A 24155-nucleotide genomic window follows, 5' to 3' on the forward strand; every position below is an offset into this window, starting at 1 on the left:
ATAAGGGACTCTCAAGAGTCTTCTCCAACACCACAGTTCAAAAGCATCGATTCTTCGGCGATCAGCCTTCTTCACAGTCCAACTCTCACATCCATACATGACCACGGGAAAAACCATTGCCTTGACTAGATGGACCTTGGTTGGCAAAGTAATGTCTCTGCTTTTTAATATACTATCAAGGTTGGTCATAACTTTCCTTCCAAGGAGCAAGCGTCTTTTAATTTCATGGCTGCAATCAGCATCTGCAGTGATTTTGGAGCCCAAAAAAACAAAGTCTGACACTGTTTCCACTGTTTTTGCATCTATTTCCCATGAAGTGATGGGACCAGATGCCATGATCTTTGTTTTGTGAATGTTGAGCTTCAAGCAAACCTTTTCACTCTCCTCTTTCACTTTCATCAAGAGGCTTTTGAGTTCCTATTCACTTTCTGCCATAAGGGTGGTGTCATCTGCATATCTGAGGTTATTGATATTTCTCCAAGCAATCTTGATTCCAGCTTGTGCTTCTTCCAGCCCAGCGTTCCTCATGATGTACTGTGCATATAAGTTAAATAAGCAAGGTGACAATATACAACCTTGACGTACACCTTTTCCTATTTGGAACCAGTCTGTTGTTCCATGTCCAGTTCTAACTGTTGCTTCCTGACCTGCATACAGGTTTCTCAAGAGGCAGGTCAGGTGGTCTGGGATTCCCATCTCTTTCAGAATGTTCCACAGTTTATTGTGATCCACACAGTCAAAGGCTTTGGCATAGTCAATGAAGCAGAAATAGATGTTTTTCTGAAACTCTCTTGCTTTCTCCATGATCCAGCGGATGTTGGAAATTTGATCTCTGGTGCCTCTGCCTTTTCTAAAACCTGCTTGAACATCTGGGAGTTCACGGTTTACATATTACTGAAGCCTGGCTTGGAGATTTTTGAGCATGACTTTGCTAGCGTGTGAGATGAGGGCAATTGTGTGGTAGTTTGAGCATTCTTTGGCATTGCCTTTCTTTGGGATTGGAATGAAGACTGACCTGTTCCAGTCCTGTGGCCACTGCTGAGTTTTCCAAATCTGCTGGCATATTGAGTGCAGCAATTTCACAGCATCATCTTTCAAGACTTGAAATAGCTCAACTGGAATTCCATCACCTCCACTAGCTTTGTTAGTAGTGATGCTTTCTAAGGCCCACTTGACTTCACATTCCAAGATGTCTGGCTCTAGGTCAGTGATCACGTTATCGTTACTATCTTGGTCGTGAAGATCTTTTTTGTACAGTTCTTCTGTGTATTCTTGCCACCTCTTCTTAATATCTTCTGCTTCTGTTAGGTCCATACCATTTCTGTCCTTTATCGAGCCCATCTTTGTATGAAAAGTTCCCTTGGAATCTCTAATTTTCTTGAAGAGGTCTCTTGTTTTTCCTATTCTGTTGTTTTCCTCTATTTCTTTGCATTGATCACTGAGGAAGTCTTTCTTATCTCTCCTTGCTATTCTTTGGAACTCTGCATTCAGATGCTTATATCTTCCCTTTTCTCCTTTGCTTTTCGCTTCTCTTCTTTTCACAGCTATTTGTAAGGCCTCCTCAGACAGCCATTTCTCTCTTTTGCATTTCTTTTCCATGGGGATGGTCTTGGTCCCTGTCTCCTGTACAATGTCACGAACCTCCGTCCAGAGATCATCAGGCACTCTATCAATCAGATCTAGTCCCTTAAATCTATTCTCACTTCCACTGTATAATCATAAGGGATTTGATTGAGGTCATATCTGAATGGTCTAGTGGTTTTCCCTACTTTCTTCAATTTAAGTCTGAACTTCGCAATAAGGAGTTCATGATCTGAGCCACAGTCAGCTCCTGGTCTTGTTTTCGCTAACTGTATACAGCTTCTCCATCTTTGGTTGCAAAGAATATAATCAATCTGATTTCAGTGTTGACCATCTGGTGATGTCCATGTGTAGAGTCTTCTCTTGTTTTGTTGGAAGAGGGTGTTTGCTATGACCAGTGCATTCTCTTGACAAAACTCTATTAGCCTTTTTCCTGCTTCATTCCATGCTCCAAGGCCAAATTTGCCAGTTACTCCAGGTGTTTCTTGACATCCTACTTTTGCATTCCAGTCCCCTATAATGAAAAGGACATCTTTTTTGGGTGTTAGTTCTAAAAGGTCTTGTAGGTCTTCATAGAACCGATTAACTTCGGCTTCTTCAGCATTACTGGTTGGGGCATAGGCCTGGATTACTGTAATATTGAATGGTTTGCCTTGGAAACGAACAGAAATCATCCTGTCATTTTTAAGATTGCATCCAAGTACTGCATTTCAGACTCTTTTGTTGACCATGATGGCTACTCCATTTCTTCTAAGGGATTCCTGCCCACAGTAGTAGATATAATGGTCATGCGAGTTTAATTCACCCATTCCAGTCCATTTTAATTCACTGTTTCCTAGAATGTCGACGTTCACTCTTGCCATCTCCTGTTTGACCACTTCCAATTTGCCTTGATTCATGGACCTAACATTCCAGGTTCCTATGCAATATTGCTCTTTACAGCACCGGACCTTGCTTCTATCACTGGTCATATCCACAACCGGGTATTGGTTTTGCTTTTGCTCCATCCCTTTATTCCTTCTAGAGTTATTTCTCCACTGAGCTCCAGTAGCATACTGGGCACCTACTGACCTGGGGAGTTCCTCATTCAGTATCCTATCATTTTGCCCTTTGTTTCTGTTCATGGGGTTCTCAAGGCAAGTATACTGAAGTGGTTTGCCATTCCCTTCTCCAGTGGATCACATTCGGCTGTGGTCCATGTGATCGGATCGGCTAGTTTCCTGTGATTATGATTTCAGTTTGTCTGCCCGCTGGTGCCCCCTAGCAATACCTACAGTCTTATTTGGATTTCTCTTACCTTGCGACGCGAGAGACGCCGGCCCCGGCGCAACGAACCACGCAAAGAGGCGTGGCCGTGATGAGCTACCCCATGCCTGAGGCCAGGGCCGGCAGCCGAGAGGAGCTACCCCATGTCCAACAGGCGGTGGCTGCGCGGGCGCAGGAGGGCCGAGAGGAGCTACTCCACGTTCAAGGTCAGGAGGGGCGGCCTTGAGTTGATACCCCATGTCCAAGGTAAGGTACAGCGGCTGCACTTTGCTGGAGCGGCTGTGAAGAGATTTTCCACGACCAAGGTAAGAAAATAGTGATTAGTAAAAGTTTATTTAGCATTCTATACTATATTAATATACTATTTTATACATCGGGCATTGATACATTGCCCTCTCATTCCATGTTTTCTATTCATTTGCCCTAATAAAGAAATTGCATATTTTCATAGCCACCACAATTAATTACATTGAACGTGACCATTTGCTTATTACTTTTTCTGTCTATAAAATGAAAAATTATGTTTTAATGTTGGGCATCATGACAAGATGAAAAGGATGGAAAGAAAGGAAGATGAGAAAGGTAAATTGCAAATATTTACTTGTAAGTGACAATATGTATTAATAATCTATTGCTACATGTGAATACTCAATGATTTGATATATGTTTAAAATACACATAAGATGGATGGAAGATACTTCTTGGTCTGGATTCAGACTATCTGGTTTCAAAGTCTGATTCTTTTTTATGCTAGCTTGAGCTAGCCATTTGTCCATCTGTTCTCTTTATCTTCATTTTTTTAAATTTATTTATTTTAATTGGAGGCTATTTACTTTACATTACTGTATTGATTTTGCCATACATTGACATGAATCTGCCCTGGGTGTACATGTGTTCCCCATCTTGAGCCTCCCTCCCACCTCCCGCCTCATCCCATCCCTCTGGTTCATCTGTTCTCTTTATCTTTAAATGAAGATAATAATGAAAAACACATACTGTTTTTCTGAGACTCAAAGGTTTTTGCCCCTGAAATTCATATATAGGAATCTAATCCACATTATCATGGTATTGAAAGTGGGATCTTAGCAAGATGATTAAGTCATAAAAGTAGACCACCCTCCTTGAATAATGCTGAGTGAGAGTGTGTGTGCTTTGTTGCTCAGTCATGTCCGACTCTTTGTGACCCCATTGATTCTAGCCCACTAAGCTCCTCTGTCCAAGGGATTCTCCAGGCAAGAATACTGGAGTGGGTTGCCATTCCTTTCTCCAGGGGTCTTCCTAACGCAGGGAATCAACCCTGATCTAATGCATTGCAGGCAGATTCTTTACCATCTAAGCCACCAGGGAAGCCCATTGAGTGGGATTAATGCTCCTATAAAAGAGATCTTCGGAGAGCTCTCTTGCCAGTCTGCCTGTGAGGCCAGAGCTGGAAGGTCATATATTAACAAGGAACAAGTTTTTCACCAAGATCACTGATGCCTTAATCTTGGCATTCCCAGGCTCTCAAACTGTGGGGAAAAAATTTCTGTTGATCAGAGGCCCCTCAGTGTGCAGCATTTTGTCATAAGCAGAACTAAGACATGAGCATTAAATGAATCATGTCTGCCAAGTTCTTAGCCCAATACATTGCACTTAGTAAAACTCTGTTTGTTAAAGGTATAAATATTTTAAAGTTAATATTAGATGCAAGTTTGAAAAGCAAATATGTTAAAATTGAAATAATTATTTTCACATTTAGTAATAAGTAACTATGTACATATGTAATGTTTCTACTCTATATAAAATATACAAACATTTTTGTAAATATTAACAGATTAATATCAGTTAAATAGCTCAAAGAATTTTGTTGATCTTCATCCTTGTAATTGTTTGATATCAAATACTGTGTACTAAAATGCATACTGTATAAAGATAAGCTGATATTTATATTTTATTAATCTTTTGTAGGATATTTCATTTACCTTGAAGTATGTAGTAAATCTGTAACATAGGTTTTAAAAGTCCCATTTTGTGCTTTTATTTACAGAACAATTAATAATACATGATACACTTGTATGCTTTAACTGTCACTTGTGATGTTTATAATCAATTGGAATTTAATGTGGATCATTACATTTTATAAATCTTGTACATTAGCTAAAAGTCATAATATTCCAATTACTTTTCATATTTATCTTGTTTGAATTTAAGCAATTTTTAAATTACATATTTTTATGTAACCAGAGTCTCAACATGGATTTTAATCATTCTAATATCTGTAAAATTTTTAAAAATGTATGGACATAATGATCTGTGAAATTCATATTTCAACACTCTATTTTCTATGTTTCTCATTATTATCTATGATAAACAATCATTTAAGAATAAAAATGTCTTCTCGCTGTATCCATAAGACAAACCCACATTTAAGAAATAAATACAAAAAAAATTAGTGAAATTATTAAGTGCCTGAATATTTTTAGATATCCATAAAAGGCATTATGTTGTACATTAATAATGATAAGCTATTGGTATTAATATAATACAAAAATATTTTAAAATGAAGATCAAGAACGGCTATTTTGTATTGTTTTCACTTCCATTTATAGGGAAACCTCCTTTGAAATCGTAGTTCAGTTCAGTCGTTCAATCATGTCCCACTCTTGTGATCCCATAGACAGCAGCCCACCAGGCTTCCCTTTCCAGGTGATGTCACCACCTCGTGGAGCTTACTCAAACTCATGTCAATCGAGTCAGTGATGTCATCTAACCATGTCATCCTCTGTATCCCCTTTGCCTCCCACCTTCAATCTTTCCCAAGTAAAAAAGGTAAAAGTGAAGTCACTCAGCTGTGTCTGACACTTTGCAACCTAATGGACTGTAGGCTCGCAGGTTCCTCATTTCATGAGATAGTCCAGGCAAGAATACTGGAGTGGGTCGCCATTTCCTTCTCCAGGAGATCTTTCCGATCCAATGGTTTCCAGCATCAGAGTCTTTTCAAATGAGTCAGTTCTTATCATCAGGTGGCCAAATTATTGGAGTTTCAGATTCAGCATCAGTACTACCAATGGATGCTCATGAATGATTTCCTTTAGGATTGACTGGTTGAATCTCCTTGCAGTTCAAGGGATTATCAAGAGTCTTCTCCAACATCACAGTTCAAAATCATCAACTCTTTGGTGGTCAGATTTCTTTAACTCCAACTCTCACAACCACACATGACTATTGGAAAAACCATAGCCTTGACTAGACAGATATTTGTTGAAAAAGTAATGTCTCTGCTTTTTAATATGCTGTAGAGGTTAGATGGGAATACCAGACCACCTGACCTGCCTCTTGAGAAACCTGTATGCAGGTCAGGAAGCAACAGTTAGAACTGGCCATGGAACAACAGACTGGTTCCAAATAGGAAAAGGAATATGTCAAGGTTGTTTATTGTCACCCTGCTTATTTAACTTATATGCAGAGTACATCATGAGGAATGCTGGGCTGGAAGAAGCACAAGCTGGAATGAAGATTGCCAGGAGAAATATAAATAACCTCAGATATGCAGATGACACCAGCCTTATGGCAGAAAGTGAAGAGAAACTCAAAAGCCTCTTGATGAAAGTGAAAGAGGAGAGTGAAAAGGTTGGCTTGAAGCTCAACATTCAGAAAGCTAAGATCAAGGCATCAGATCCCATCACTTCATGGAAAATAGACGGTGAAACAGTGGAAGCAGTGGCTGACTTTATTTTGGGGGGCTCCAGAATCACTGCAGATGCTGATTGCAGCCATGAAATTAAAAGACGCTTACTTCTTGGAAGGAAAGTTATGACCAACCTAGATAGCATATTAAAACGCAGAGACATTACTTTGCCAACCAAGGTCCGTCTAGTCAAGGCTATGGTTTTTCTAGTGGTCATGTATGGATGTGAGAGTTGCACTGTGAAGAAAGCTGATCACAGAAGAATTGATGCTTTTGAACTGTGGTGTTGGAGAAGACTCTTGAGAGTCCCCTGGACTGCAAGGAGATCCAACCAGTCCATTCTAAAGGAGATCATTCCTGGGTATTCATTGGAAGGACTGATGCTAAAGCTGAAGCTCAAATACTTTGGCCACCTCATGCGACGAGTTGACTCACTGGAAAAGACTCTGATGCTGGGAGGGATTGAGGGCAGGAGGAGAAGGGGATGACAGAGAACGAGATGGCTGGATGGCATCACCGACTTGATGGACATGAGTTTGAGTGAACTCCAGGAGGGAGGCCTGGCATGCTGTGATTCCTGGGGTCGCAAAGAGTCGGACACGACTGAGCAACTGAATTGAACTGATAGGTTGATCACAGCTTTTCTCTAAAGGAACAAGCGTCTTTTAATTTCATGGCTGCAGTTACCATCCGCAGTGATTTTGGAGCCCAAGAAAAGAGAGTCTGTTACTGTTCCCATTTTTACCCCATCTATTTGCCATGAAGTAATGGGACCAGATGCCATGATCTTAGTTTTCTGAATGTTGAGTTTTAAGCCAGCTTTTTCACTCTCATTTTTCACTTTCATGAAGAGGCTCTAGTGTTCTTCGCTTTCTGCTATCAGGTTGGTGTCATCTGCATATCTGAGGTTATTGATATTTCTCCCAGAAATCTTGATTCCAGCTTGTGTTTCATCCAGCCAGGATTTCTCATGATGTACTCTACACAGAAGTTAAATAAGCAGGGTGACAATATACAGCCTTGATGTACTCCTTTCACAATTTGAAACCAGTCTGTTGGTCCATGTCGAGTTCTAACTCTTGCTTCCTGACCTGCATATAGATTTCTCAGAAGGCAGAGCAGGTAGTCTGGCAGTCCCATTTCTTTAAGAATTTTCCACATTTTATTGTGATCCATACAGTCAAAGATGTTGGCGTAGTCAATAAAGCAGTAGTAGTTGTTTTTCTGGAACTCTCTTGATTTTTCAATGATCCATCCAATGTTGGTAACTTTATCTCTGGTTCCTCTGCCTGTTCTAAATCCAGCTTGAACATATGGAAGTTCACCATTCATGTACTGTTGAAGTCTGGCTTGGAGAATTTTGAGCATTACTTTGCTAGCGTGTGAGATGAGTGCAATTGTGCTGTAGTTTGAACGTTCTTTGGCATTGCCTTTCTTTGGGATTGGATGAAAACTGATCTTTTCCAGGCCAGTGGCCACTGCTGAGTTTCCAAATTTTCTGACATATTGAGTGCACCACTTTCACAGCATTATCTTTTAGGATTTGAATTAGCTCAGCTGGAATTTTATCACTTCCACTAGCTTTGTTCAGAGTGATGCTTCCTAAGGCCCACTTGACTTCGCATACCAGGATGACTGGCTCTAGGTGAGTAATCATGCCATCATGGTTATCTGAGTCATGAAGATCTTTTTTGTATAGTTTTTCTGTATATTGTTGCCACCTCTTCTTAATATCTTCTGTTTCTGTTAGGTCCATACCATTTCTGTCTTTTAATGTGCCCATCTTTCATGAAATACTTTTGAAATCTTTTTTTTTTCTATTTTTTTTTTTTTTTTACTTTATATTATTGTATTGGTTTTGCCATACATTGACATGAATCTGCCCTGGCTGTACACATGTTCCCAATCTTGAACCCTCCTCCCTCCTCATCCCATCCCTCTGGTTCATCCCAGTACACCAGCCCCGAGCATCCTGTATCATGCATCAAACTTGGACTGGCGATTCGTTTCACACATGATAATATACATGTTTCAATGTCATTCTCCCAAATCATCCCACCCTCACCCTCTCCCACAGAGTGCAAAAGACTGTTCTATACATCTGTGTCTCTTTTGCTATCTCGTGTACAGGATTATCATTATCATCTTTCTAAATTCCATATATATGCATTAGTATACTGTATTGATGTTACTCAGCAATTAAAAAGAATACATTTCAATCAGTTTTAATGAGGTGGATGAAACTGGAGCCTATTATACAGAGTGAAGTAAGCCAGAAAAAAAAACACCAATACAGTATACTTTTGAAATCTTAAGGATAATTCAATTTACAGTTAATTCGTACAAATAACTGAAAATATTTTTCTGTATATTTAAAGTATATCTATTCATTTCATTAACATCTTAGGAAAAAATATTTGTATCTGAATAAAATAGTTTAGAATATGTTCACACAGTTTTTAAAAGTCATACCTCAATTCTTTCTTTCCTCTCTTTTCCTTTTCTTCCTCTTCTTTCTTATTCAGTTATCCACGCTAATAAGTGGTTACTGAACCTAATATGTATCTCAAACCGAATTATTATACTTAGTGTTAGAGTCACATGAAGCTTCAAATAGTAGCCAAAATTACCTTAGTCTTTCACATCACATTATCTGTGACTATGCCAAATTTGTCTGGAATTGGAAAGCAAAACTCCTCTTTTTTGAAGCCCAGGTTTATATCATTCACTTTGTGGTTAGCCTTACCCCTCCAGGAATTTATCTTTTCTGTCTTTTGTTCTCCCAGAACACTTGATTCAAATCTCTATTATATGATATTGTATATTTCTACCAACAACTAGATTATGAGCCCTTAATAGCAGATAGAAACATAAATTATTTTTCTTTATATTCCCAGCAGTTACCATAGCTCCTGTCACATAAACAACCACTTGATAATTTTATATAAATAAATACACTAAAGATGAAAATTTAATATAAATACTGTATTTTATACTGATATAAGTAATTGACTATGAGAAAACCTAAGTATTTCAACAATATGTCTAAATTAATTTTAACAAACCTATATTAACTACAGTATAATAGCAAATTAAAATCCCACATGGTCCCAAAACTTGTTAAAGAGAGTCTACATAGAATTGCCTTAGAGATAAGGATAATTCTTTTATAGAGAGAAGACAAAATATACTTTGACACATTCTGTTTTAGAAGATACCATACAAAAACAAAGCCCCAAAACTTACAGTATCTTAAAATATTTACTTACTTTCTTATCAATGAGTAAAAACCAACAAAAAGAAGATCCCATAGTATTCTTTTGACAATAACAACCACCAAAAAATATATCATAAAAATGCAAACTATTGATGATGACATTTTTAATTTCCTGTACAAAGTGTCCACACACGCATTCTTCCATAAATTATTTTTCACCTCTAGGCTAAAATAATAATGGAGTGTTCTAAGATGAAATACAAAATTATTGAGATATGTGAAAACATATTTGCTTCAGGAATGTTTCTGCTATGTAATTTATAAACTGTAAATGAGAAGATAATTTCACTAGATTCATGAAACACATTTTGGGTCACTGTGATCAAAGCAGAAAGTAAGCTGTACTGTTAAGGAAGATTCTTGATTCCACCATTTACTAGGTGTGCAACTTCAGGCAATATGTTGAATCTTTTTGTCTCATTTAAATTGTCCTTATCTATAAAATGGAAATAACAACACTTATAGTTTCTTTGTAAATAGAAAATGAAACTAGCACAAACTCTCCCTGGCATATGGCTAAACTAAAGGGGATTTCAATAAATAAATTTAAACTTAAAAGTTAGCATTTAAATTATACTTAAAAAATTCTCATCTCCACTATTTCATCATTATTCATTTAAAAAGAACACATTTATATCGGTTTATACTTGCTTGCTAAGAAATCCTTAATGATTTGAGCAATGTTTTCATTGGGGGAGTCCCAAATTATTGTCATCTCCTTTACCATCATCAAGTGCACTCTTTAAAGTCCCTTGACAATTTTATAATCTGCATTTTTAATTTATTTATTTATGTAAGTATTTCTATCTAAAATTCTCTAGCAGCTCCTTTCACATACACTAGCTTGTGGAAGTTAGGACACTGTGATCAGAGTCAGTATCCTAGCATAAACTGCAATGGTTTGAGGGTACATTTCACATTCCTCACATAGCTGTCTCTGCCATCTCCTCTTGTCTCTGTCAAAGTTTTGAAAGTTTGAAATCTTAACCTTTATCTCCAGCCTTAAACATTTTTCTTAGGCGTTTTCTTGATTTCAGGCCTTAAAAATGTTTGTTTATATACTTTAAGCAAGGGACAAATAAAATTTATCTTTTACAGTCTAATAAAATATTTTGTTGTGTAAATTGATTGTATGAGCACTATTGAAAATACATAACAGAATATATTGTGGCATTTATTTTTATACTAAGAGAGCAAAATCCAAATTATAATTATTTACTCACTAATGAAGATCTCATGGATTCATCTATTTGTCATCTACTTTTCTAGACTTCCTACTATTTCTCACCCATTTGTTTTTTGCCAATAGTTCAGTCTTTTGTTCAATCCTAGTCTTCCTAAATTGAGTGATTCCAAAGTCTGTGTTAATGGCTCACCCAACACCATGACTTCTTGATATCCAATACTTCTTGTCCTCTTCATTGCTAATAAATGACCCCAGTTCATGTCTAGCACTAGTCGTTAGGTTTACACTCTCAGGTTTCGTAACTGCTTCATCTCCAAAATTAGTATCCTTTCTCTTTCCACAATCTTCTCTAAAAAAAAAAAAAAAAGTGTCTGCTGACTCTGGGAGAATCAAGCCAACATTACTTCAGTTTCCCTTCATGAGCCTGGTAATGTAATCCATAATATGGAAGCTATGATTTGTTTCCCATGCGGTTTTAATTTTTCATGTATAAAAATAGCCAAGCCTGACAGAACACATGAAAACCTACAACTAAATATCAGCTGTTGCTAAGTCACTTAAGTCGTGTCCGACTCTGTGTGACCCCACAGACGGAAGCCCACCAGGCTCCCCCGTCCCTGGGATTCTCCAGGCAAGAACACTGGAGTGGGTTGCCATTTCCTTCTCCAATGTGTGAAAGTGAAAAAGTGAAGTCGCTCAGTCGTGTCCGACTCTTAGCGACCCCATGGACTGCAGCCTACCAGGCGCCTCCATCCATGGGATTTTCTAGGCAAGAGTACTGGAGTGGCTTGCCATTGCCTTCTCCGAAATATCAATTAAAATATTCTTAATTCAATCACAAATTTTTCATTAAAAATAACAGCAAAACATGTAAATACAATCAAAGCTGTAAAAATGACCTCATGTCAGTAATTGATGAATCTTATAATTACATCTCTTTGAATTTAAGAAACATTTTAAGCTGTAAGCCATGACACTTTTTAAATTATCCATCACAAAACTTTAAATAATAAAAAATGTATAACCATATGGCAAAATCTAATTTTATCATTTGAATATATAATGTTTTCTCTGTTACATTTTCATGTATAATAAATATACATTATTTTATGCCATGGTATATCTCATTTATGAGAATTTGCTTGACAAAAGTGAATCAATCTGCATTAAAAGGAATCAGATCTTCTTTTATAATGATTGAATGTATTAATATTCATTTTTCACCGTCCTGCAATCACTTACAATAGGTATCATCTATGAAGACAGCCTAGATAAGAATTGTTCAAGTGATAATCCATGACCCATTTTTAAATTTGAGTGATAAAACATTCTCTCATAAACTGACAGGTTCACATTTATGTAAACAATTCCATTTAAAATAATTTATATATTTGAGTTTACTTGCTTGGATTTTATGTAAAATTTAATCTCATATCTGGAATTTGAAAAGTGTCTTTAGCTTCTTCCTTTTTCATTTTTCCAAATAAAGCAATCGATGGTAGCCTTGCACAACTATCACACTAGAAGCTCTTAAATCATTGGTCACATCTTTCTTCTTCCCATCTACCAGAGCCATTCAGTTATTAAGTTCTTAATTGCTATCTCCTCACTTTATCATCCTTCCTTCCTGATGTATCTCCACTACCACTGTCTACAAGTCCTCATCTCACTTCATCTATTTCAATTTCTTGTTAATTTGCTTGACTGCATTCAGTCCACTGACATAAGCATTGACAGTGATCTTTCTGTAATTCAAATCTGATCACTTACTCATCTATCTTAAAAGCATTTGATGACTATACACCACCAGAGAAAACAGTTTGACTCTCTCATCCTGGCATCAGTTCAGTTCAGTCGCTCAGTCGTGTCTGACTCCTTGCAACCCCATGAACCACAGCACGCCATGTCTCGCTGTCCATCACCAACTCCAGGAGTTTACCCACACTCATGTCCATTGAGTCGGTGATGCCATCCAACCATCTCATCCTCTATCGTCCCCTTCTCCTCCTGCCCTCAATCTTTCCCAGTATCAGGGTCTTTTCAAATGAGTCAGCTCTTTGCATCAGGTGGCCAACGTATTGGAGTTTCAGCGTTAACATCACAACAATATAAGATATGCATATTTATGTATCTCCTAGAACTGTATTGCAATATCTTTTGTATTTTAATTCATTTGCCAGTTTATTTCTTTTATAAAATTATATTATTCAACAAAGAAATGTGTGCAGTTTCTAAAGCTAAATATTAAAATGCCTTTAGTGATATGTGACAGACCTTACTTCTACTCTTCCTCATCCTCAGATTTACTCTTTAGAATAGTATTTTCATCTGTTCCCCCTGCTGAAGCATCTTTGAAGTTTACATTCTAACTTCTGAATTATGTTTATAACACCCACTATTCTTAATGTATTAGCCGTAAAAATTATCTACTGATTCTCTCTACAGAAAGTGGGAATGAACACTGTTTATTTCCTTCTCCTCTACTCCTCCTTCTGAAACAGGAGGGAAGGGGGAAGGGCACAACCTCTAAAAGAATGACATAGCCCTGAGGGTATGACATAAACTGGTTAGAACCAATATGGCAGAAGAATTAACTTTTGGTAGATCTTGAGTCTGATTAAACTCTAATCGTAATGCATTAGCATGCTAAATGACATATCCACCAGTGCCATGATAGTTCTGAGGCTGATCATAAAACGCCAAAACTGGGCAGTGGCCCAATTCCTGAAAATCTCTGCCCCTTCTTCAAAATAGTTGGAATAATCCTTCCACTCATTAGCCTATGGAATTATTCAGCGAATAAAAACTAACCACTCCATATTTTGGGGGCCTCTCTCCTTCTGAGATGGCACCCCCTCTCTCTGAGGAGTGTGTTTCTTGCCGTTTGAGATGCATAACATTCTGCCTATGGAATGTGTATATCTTTATATAAATCCACTTCTGACCCATTACTCTGACTCTCATTGAATTCCTTCTGTGATGAGTAACACAGAACCCCAGCTTCATTAAGTCCTGATACAAGGTGTGTGATCTCAGTGAAAGGACAGTGGGTTCAAGTCCCAGTCTGGGGTTGGGCTGGGTTTGAGTCTCAGTATGATTTCTGTGGTTTTACTTCCATTTTAAGAATCAACTTATTATTTTTTTTTTGGTAAAGAAATATACAACCTCAAACATTCATTTATAGTTAATCTGTAATCAATAGTTTATTAGAATGTTAAGTCACTGAACTGATTATTTGTAATACTATGTTGAGTAACACTACATGAAAATTTAAAAAGGTTTTAATGTAGGCCTCTGAGTGGCTCAGAAGGTAAGTGAAAAGTAAAGTCTCTCAGTCGTGTCCGACTCTTTGCAACCCCATGGATTGTAGCGTACAAGGCTTCTGCATCCATGGGATTCTCCAGGCAAGAATACTGGAGTGGGTTACCATTTCCTTCTCCAGGGGATTTTCCTGACCCAGGGACTGAACCCAGGTCTCCTGCATTGGAGGCAGACTCTTTAACTTCTGAGCCACCAGGGAAACCCAATCTGCTTACAATGTATGAGACACGGGTTTGATCTCTGGGTTGGGATGATCCCCTGGAGAAGGGAATGAAAACCCACTCCAGTATTCCTGCCTGGATAATTCCATGGACATAGGAGCCTGGAGGACTACAGTCCATGGGGTTGCAAAGAGTTGGACATGACTAAGTGACTGACACTTTTTCTTAGTTTTTCTTCTGATGTCTACCAATATATACCATAAACATGGAGACAGCAGTAAAAACAAACAGTTTAACGTCTCTTTGGCATGCAGATTATTTGTAACTGAAAATAATCAAGGTCCAAAACACTGTGGAAGAAAATTTGACCTTCCTCCTGATTGCCTAAAAATGTAGATAAGAGGGCATGTTCTGAGAAGGGAAATGAAGTGAAGAGATAGTCATTCAGTCCTGTCCAACTCATTGTGACCCCATGGACTGTAGCCAACCAGGCTCCTCTGTTGATGGAATTCTCCAGGCAAGAATACTAAAGTGTGTTGCCATTTTCCTCTCTAGGAGATCTTTTTGACCCAGGGATCGAACCCTGTCTCCTGCAGGTCCTGCAATGTAAGCAGACTCTTTACTGATGAGCCACTGGGGAAGCCCCAAACAAGTCTAGTGTTCATCATTTTGTGTTTGCAGATTATTGTTTTTGTTTGGTTGTTTTCCATCTTGCATTTCAATGTGTCTTAATTCTCAGCTAGTAAAATGTTAAGCTATTTATAAAGTTGTCTTTCCAGACAATTCTCATTATCCAGCTTACCAAATATATACTAATTCTCATATTCTGTTTGCCTTATCTAATCTTTAAAAATGACAGTCTGTTAAAGGAAGATTGTGGTGGGAGAAGCGATGATTTTTAATCATCTCATTACTATCACTCTTAATCTTCTCAGACTCAATGCTCACAAATAGTATTCATCAAATACTCTTCCTTTTTCAGTCTTTCCCTCTCCCCAACTCCTTCTTTCTCCGCAATCCCCTGCCTCTCTTCTCTCCTCTGTGTCATTCTATACAATTGTCTCTCTCTTCATTCTCTACTCTAATATTCTCTCTTTTCTTTATAAACGTTCAAACTGAAGTAAATTTAGTCCTTTATATGGGTAACATTTTTAGACATTTGTTTATGCTTGAACTCTTAAATTTATGTTTTATTCCAAACCACTACTTTCAGCATATTATAAATGACTGATTTATTTATTCTTCAATAGGAATTTGGTTAAAATAGTAGAGCTGAAATCCTAGTGGAAGATAAGATACTAACAGCTTCATGTTTAATATTAGCTTTCTTTTCTTTTACACAGCATGGTCATAGATTTCAAATGCATTTTGCTTTTGGCAATGCCAACTCTTACCTATCACTTTTGGTTAAAAATCATGTGTCCTTTGTGTATATGTGCCTGTGTACTTCACTGGAATAGCTGAGAAACATACCTCCTATTTAAATTTTGATCATTTCTTCTTTTCTGAATAATTTTGTTGGAAATTCCAGAGTAGGAAATATAGCAGACAAATAAACTTTTGTTTTGTATATTTCAGTGAACACATTTTGGATCTGGATTATTCTTTTCTGCTTTTGACAATAAATGCATGTTTTAGAATATGGATATTCTAAAATAGAATATTTATTACCTTCACTCAGTAATAAAAATATCTGAATTTTTTCTTTAGAATAAGTTTTGTTTTATAAAAAATTTTCTCAATGCCCTCAAAAATATACAGATGACTTACCTCTCTTATCATTGTACAAATGCAAAAATGACAAATAGTGAACAGGGGGAAGTTATTCTATGGCATAGCTTATTATTCTAAATAATTTCTGAGTATGTTACTGATATGAAATAGCACCCTCATCATTTTATGGGAGCAATAGAAAACAAATTAAGCATTAAATGAATATTGATGTACACTATTTAATCAAATTTAAATATTTTTTCTGAAACAAAATATTTAAAGCTTTGGTAATAAAATCATAAGTGAATATAAATTTCCATTGAAAATGGCCCACTTGGAATTAACTTTTAAGAAGTAGAAGATAAATTTTTAATTCTATTACTGCAATTTTAAAATCTTTAATTTTGCTTATAAAGAAGTTTCATTTTACTGTAAGCACTTTTATTAGTTCACTGTTTCAGGTTGTCAAAGGGCTTTAGAATATCTCTTTGCTTACTCTAAGGCTCAAGAGAAATGAACAGCATTTATCATTACTATTTAAGGAAATGTACATAGGATTAAAAAGACTCTGATGCTGGGAAAGGTTGGGGGCGGGAGGAGAAGGGGACGACGGAGAATGAGATGGCTGGATGGCATCACCGACTCTGTGGACATGAGTTTGAGTGAACTCCGGGAGTTGGTGATGGACAGGGAGGCCTGGCGTGCTGTGATTCATGGGGTCGCGGAGAGTCGGACACAACTGAGCGACTGAACTGAACTGAACTGACTGAACATAGAATTCCAGTTCGAAGTGGTGCTGTAGAAAGATCTTGAACTTAGCTCTGCCTATAGATTCAGTGAATTTACAGTTACTTGTAGAATGATTTCCTTTGTGAAAAACAAAAGCCCTAACAACTTGTGAGCAATTCCTTCACATTGGGCAAATGAGAAGGAAACCACATAAAAGCAGATATGAAAGGCTGAAACAAAATTCTTCCATAAGCTCTACTCCTGTGATGGTGACCAAGTCACAATTAGAAGCAAATTCAAAACCTGGAGATTCTCTTTGAGGAACAAATTGTTGTACTCCATGTCAGGCACCTCAACTCAGAACATTGGCACTGGAGACACAAGTCCCCCAAACATCTGTCTCTAGAGATCTGTCTTGTGCCCAAGAGATCCACAGAGCTGTGATGAACTAAGAACCATTTTTCAAGGGTTTCCACGCCATGGTCAGCACAGCACCTCTTTGGAAAGCCCCCAGACTTTTTATGAAAGAGGTTAATTTCTTAATTTTAAAGTGTTGGTCTGAGGAAAGGGGTTTTCTGGGATACTCTCTGGGAATGGATATTGGTGAGTGCCATCTTTCTCCTCTGCCTTGCTAAAACTACTGTACACTTGTAATTTCATTTTTGTCTTCTTTTCAGTGGAGACCATCTTTCTGCTTTAGCCAGTAGGTCACATCTTCCATGTTCTCCTGCTGCCTTGCTAAAGCTGGCGAATGCCATCTTTCCCATACCCTTTTCTGTTTTTCCTTCTTTCTCTTTTCCCTCTTTTCTTCTTTTTCTTTTTTAGCAAGTGCCATCTTTGTACTCCATCTCTGCTTTGCTTCAGCTGGGAGGTGCCATGCTTATGTTTACTTCCTGTCACACTCCAGAGCTCAACTTTATTTCTGAGAGAGGTTTCTAAACATGTTTGGTGCCTCAGTTTTCATGCCTGGTGACTCAGTTTTTGCAGCTGCCACCAAGGAGACACCCTTTGATTGATTGGAACTGGATTCCAGGGGGGCTGTATTTCTGGGTCCCATGCGATTGTAACAATAAGAGAGTCAATTGTTGGGAGACTACATACACAGGGCACTGTACAAATATCAGACTGAAAGACATCCCAATATAACATTTGAAAATATTTATGCACCCAACACAGGAACAGCCAAAAGCATAGCATAAAAATTCATAAATCTAAATAGAAAAGTAGAAGGCAACTAAACAATAGCAAGGAATTTGAGTACCCCACTTACATCAATGGATAGATTATCCAGACAGAAAATCATTAAGAAAATATACACCTTAAATGACACAGTAGACTAGGATATACAATTTTTTTTTCAAGCACACATGGCACATTCTCCAGGATACATCATATATTAGGTCACAAAAATGGTCCTAAAAAATTTGAAAAGATTGAAAACATATAAAGCTTTTTGGACAATGATGGTATGAAATTAGAAATCAATTACAAGAAGAAAATTCACAAATATATGGAAATTACACAGAAAATTTAATGAACAACTGATGGGTCAACAAAAAAAACTTTAAAAAGAACAAAAATACACTCAGACAAATAAAAATTGAAATATAACTTACCAAAATGTGTACAGCAAAAATAGTTTTAAGAGAAGTACACAAAAATAAGTGTCTACTTCAAGAAACAAAAGCAATATCAAATAAAAAACTTATTTTTACAGCTCAAAGAAATAGGAAAAGAAGAATCAATAAAGCCCCAAATTAGTAAAAGAAAATAAATTAACAAAGGTCAGAACAGAAATGAGTGAAATAGAGACAATAGAAAACATCAATGAAACCAAGAACTGATTCTTCAAAAAGGCAAGATACAGGATGCTCGGGGCTGGTGTACTGGGATGAACCAGAAGGGGGGGGATGGGGAGCGACGTGGGAGGGGAGTTCAAGATGGGGAACACATGTACACCCAGGGTAGATTCATGTCAATGTATGGCAAAACCAATACAATAATATAAAGTAATGTATGGATGTGAGAGTTGGACTGTGAAGAAAGCTGATCGCTGAAGAATTGATGCTTTTGAACTGTGGTGCTGGAGAAGACTCTTGAGAGTCCCTTGGACTGCAAGGAGATCTAACCAGTCCATTCTAAAGGAGATCAATCCTGTGTGTTCATTGGAAGGACTGATGCTAAAGCTGAAACTCCAATACTTTGGCCACCTCATGCGATGAGTTGACTCACTGGAAAAGACTCTGATGCTGGGGCAGGAGGAGAAGGGGACGACCGAGAATGAGATGGCTGGATGGCATCACCGACTCTGTGGACGTGAGTTTGAGTGAGTTCCGGGAGTTGGTGATGGACAGGGAGGCCTGGCGTGCTGTGATTCATGGGGTCGCGGAGAGTCGGACACGACTGAGCGACTGAACTGAACTGAATTAGCCTCCAATTAAAATAAAAAAAAAAAAAAGAAAAGCACAATTGATGTCTCTGAGTTTGAATATACTATCTAAGTTTGTCACAGCTTTCCTTCCAAGGTGCAAGTGTCTTTAAATTTCATGGCTGCAGTCACTGTCAGCAGTGATTTTGTAGCCCCAAAAGAGAAAATCTGTCACTGCTTCCATTTTTTCCACTTCTATTTGCCATGACGTGAGGGAACCAGGTGCCATGATCTTAGTTTTTTGAATGTTGAGTTTTAAACCAATTTTTTATCTTTCCTCTTTCACCCTCATTAAGAGGCTCTTTAATTCCTCTTCAATTTCTGCCATTAGAGTGGTATCATCTACAAATCTGAGGTAGTTGATATTTCTCCCAACAATCTTGATTCCAGCCTGTGAATTCGTCCACCCTGGCGTTAAGCAGGGTGAATTCTACCAACCATTCAAAGAAGAATTGATACTATTTCTTCACAAACTCTTCCAAAGAAAATAGAAAAAGAAGAAACTTCCAAACTCATTTTACAATGTCAGCATTACCCAGATACCAAAACCAGACAGGGCCTTCACAGAGAAAAATAAATAAATTAATTAATCACAGGTCCTTTCTTTGATGAACATAGATGCAAAAATCCTCAATAAAATATTAGCAAACCGAATTCAGTGATGCATTAAAATATCATGTGCAATTGTCTCTTAGGATTTAATCTGAGATGAAAGAATTGTTCAACACCCACAATTCAATAACTAAAGAACAAATCATGATAATCATAATGCAAAACAAAATTGATAGAATTCAACATCCAGTTATGATAACATTACTGAACAAAGTGGGTAAGAAGCAAATGCACCTCAGCATAGTAAAGACCATATATGACAAGTCCACAGCTAACATAATATCTAGCGTGAAAATCTTAAAGCTTTTCCTCTAAGACCAGTAACATGACAAGGATGCCACTCTCATCACTTTTATTCAGCATAGGACTGGAAATTCTTGACAGAGTTATTAAGACAAAGAAATAAAAGGCATACAAATTGGAAATAAATGAAACTCTTAATATTTGCAGAAGACATCATACTATATAAAGAAAACATGAAAGAGTCCACCCAAAAAGTGTTAGAACTAATAAAGAAATTCAGAAAAATTGCAGGATATAAATCAATATATGCAAATCTATTTCATCATGCTCCCTGACTTCAAACTACATTACAAAGCTATAGAAATCAAAATAGTATGATATTGACATTAAAACAGATACATAGATCAATGAAACAGAATAAATATATAAACAAAAAATAAACCCATGTATATATGGTTAATCAATTTACTATATAGATACCAAGAATATGCAATGGAGAAAGGGCAGTCTTTTCAATAAACAGTTCTGGGAAAAATGGACAGTAGCATTCAAAAGTATGAACTGGATCACTATTGTACAATATATACAAACACTAACTCAAAATAGATTAAGAACTTAATTGTAAGATCAGAAACCATAAAATGACTAAAAGAACCATAGATGGTAAACTCCCTGACATAGGTCTTGGAGATATATATATATATATATATTTCATTTGATAGCAAAAGGAAAGAAAAGGCAATATTCAAAAAGTGGGACTACCACAAAGTTTTTGTACAGCAAAGGACATTGTTAACAAAATGAAAAAAATAGCCTACAGAATGAAAGAAAATATTTTCAAATCACACATCTGATAAGGAGTTAGTATTCAAAACATATAAAGGATTCATATGACTAAATATAAAAAAAAATGTGATGCTAAAACAGGCAGAGAATCTGCTTTGACATTTTTCCAACAAAGACACAGATGGAAACCAGGTGCATTAAAATATATTTAACATTCCTAATCATCAGGGAAATGAAACTAATTCCACAATGAGATGTCATCTCACACTTTTTAGAATGGTTATCATATAAAGGAAAAGAAAGACAAGAAAAAGCAAGTGTTGCCTAACGTGAAGAAAAGGGAGTTCTTGTACTCTGTTTGTTGGAATATAATATGGTGCAGCCAGAAGGTAAACAATATGGAGTTTAAAAAAATAAAGTAGTATTAATATCAGTTCAGTTCAGTTGCTCAGTCATGTCCGACTCTTTGCGACCCCATGAATCACAGCACACCAGGCCTCCCTGTCCATCACCAACTCACGGAGTTCACTCAAACTCATGACCATCGAGTCGGTGATGCCATCCAGCCATCTCATTCTCTGTCGTCCCCGTCTCCTCCCACCCCTAATCCCTCCTAGCATCAGACTCTTTTCCAGCGAGTCAACTCGTCGCACAAGGTGGCCAAAGTATTGGAGTTTCAGCTTTAGCATCAGTCCTTCGAATGAACACCCAGGATTGATCTCCTCTAGAATGGACTGGTTGGATCTCCTTGAAGTCCAAGGGACCCTCAAGAGTCTTCTCCAGCACCACAGTTCAAAAGCATCAATTCTTCAGCACTCAGCTTTCTTTACAGTGCAACTCTCACATCCACACATGACCATGGGAAAAGCCATAGCCTTGACTAGACGGACCTTGGGTGGCAAAGTAATGTCTCTACTTTTTAATATGCTATCTAGGTTGGTCATAACTTTCCTTCCAAGGAGTAAGCGTCTTTTAATTTCATGGCTGCCATCAGCATCTGCAGTGATTTTGGAGCTCAAAAACATAAAGTCTGACACTGTTTCCACTGTTTCCCCTGTTTCCCCAACTATTTCCCATGAAGTGATGGGACCAGATGCCATGATCTTTGTTTTCTGAATGTTGAGCTTCAAGCCAACCTTTTCACTCTCCTCTTTCACTTTCATCAGGAGGCTTTTTAGTACCTCTTCACTTTCTGCCATAAGGGTGGTCGCATCTTCATATCTGAGGTTATTGATATTACTCCCAGCAATCTTGATTCCAGCTAGTGCTTCTTCCAGCCCAGCGTTCCTCATGATGTACTCTGCATATAAGTTAAATAAGCAGGGTGACAATATACAACCTTGACGTACTCGTTTTCCTATTTGGAACCAGTCTGTTGTTCCATGACCAGTTCTAACTGTTGCTTCCTGACCTGCATACAGGTTTCTCAAGAGGCAGGTCAGGTGGTCTGGTATTCCCATGTCTTTCAGAATGTTCCACAGTTTATTGTGATTCAATGACCCATTAATTTCAATTTTGTAAAATAATTCCAATACTATATGATCAATTAATTTCAACTTGGAACAACTGACTGGTTCCAAATTGGGAAAGGAGTATGTCAAGGCTGTATATTGTCACACTGCTTATTTAACTTATATGCAGAGTACATCATGCGAATGACAGCCTGGATGAAGCACAGGCTGGAATCAAGATTGCTGGGAGAAATATCAATAGCCTCAGTTATGCAGATAACACCACCCTTATGGCAAAGAGCAAAGAGGAAATGAAGAGCCTCTTGATGAAAATGAAAGAGGAGAGAGAAAAAGTTGGCTTAAAACTCAACATTCAGAAAACTAAGATCGTGGCATCTGGTCCTATCCCTTCGTGGCAAATAGATGGGGAAACAATAGAAACAGTGTGAAGTTTATTTTCTTGGGCTCCAGAATCACTGCAGATGGTGACTGCACCCATGAAATAAAAAGACACTTGCTCCTTGGAAGAAAAGCTATGACCAAACTAGACAGCTTATTAAAAAGCAGAGACATTACTTTGCCAACGAAGTTCTCTCTAGTCAAACCTATGGCTTTTCCAGTAGTCACAGGTGGATGTGAGAGGCTAACCATAAGAAAGCTGAGAGCCAATGAATTAATGGTTTTGAACTGCAGTGTTGGGGAAGATACTTGAAAGTCCCTTGGACTGCAAGGAGATCCAACCTGTCCATCCTAAAGGAAATCAGTCCTGAATATTCACTGGAAGGACTCAAACTCAAGCTCCAATACTTTGGTCACCTGATACGAAGAACTGACTCATTTGAAAAGACCCTGATGTTGGGAAAGTTTGAAGGCAGGAGGAGAAGGGGATGACAGAGAATGAGATGGTTGGATGGCTTCAGTGACTCTATGGACTTGAGTTTGAGAAAGCTCTGAGAGTTGGTGATGGATAGGGAAGCGTGGCATGCTGCAGTCCACGGAGTTCCAAAGAGTCGGACATGACTGAGTGATTAAACTGAACTGAATTCCAATTTTTGTCATTTATCCAAAGTAAATGAAAATACTAATTTGAAAAGATATGTACATCCCAGTCTTCATTACAGCAGTATTTACAATGTCCAAGATATGGAAGCAACCTTATTTGATAGATTGAATTAATAAATAAGATGTGGCATAAGATTTTGTCCTTTTTTATGGCTAAAAGATATTCCAGGAAGGCAGGAGGTAGCCCACCAGCAGGGACAGAAACATGGAATATCATTTAACCAGATAAATGAACAAAATTTTGCCATTTGTGACAACATGGATGGAACTGGGAGTATTATGCTAAGTAAAATAAATAAAACAAAGACCAAATGTCTCACATACATGGAGTCTAAGCAACAACAAAAACCAAGCTCATAAATTCAGAGAGATCGGTGGTTGCCAGAGGCACAATGTTGTTGGTGGTAAGTAGGACAAATGAGAGAATAAAGTCAAAAGTGAACACTTCCAGTTATTAATAAGTCACAGCAATGAGAAGCACAGAATGGTGACTAGAGTTAAAAAAAAAAAATAACTGTATTAAATATTTTAAAGTTACAGGAAGAGTAGATAGTAAAACTTCTCATCACAAGGGGAATAAAACAAAGACAAAAAGAAAACCTTATAACCATATTGTTAATGAATATTAACTAGACTTACTTCAGTGATCACTTTGCAATATATACAAATAAA

The sequence above is a fragment of the Moschus berezovskii genome, chromosome 1, assembly GCF_049115385.1.
Source record: "Moschus berezovskii isolate FMDL1 chromosome 1, NW_MosBer_1.0, whole genome shotgun sequence".
In the NCBI taxonomy this organism is placed as follows: Eukaryota; Metazoa; Chordata; class Mammalia; order Artiodactyla; family Moschidae; genus Moschus; species Moschus berezovskii.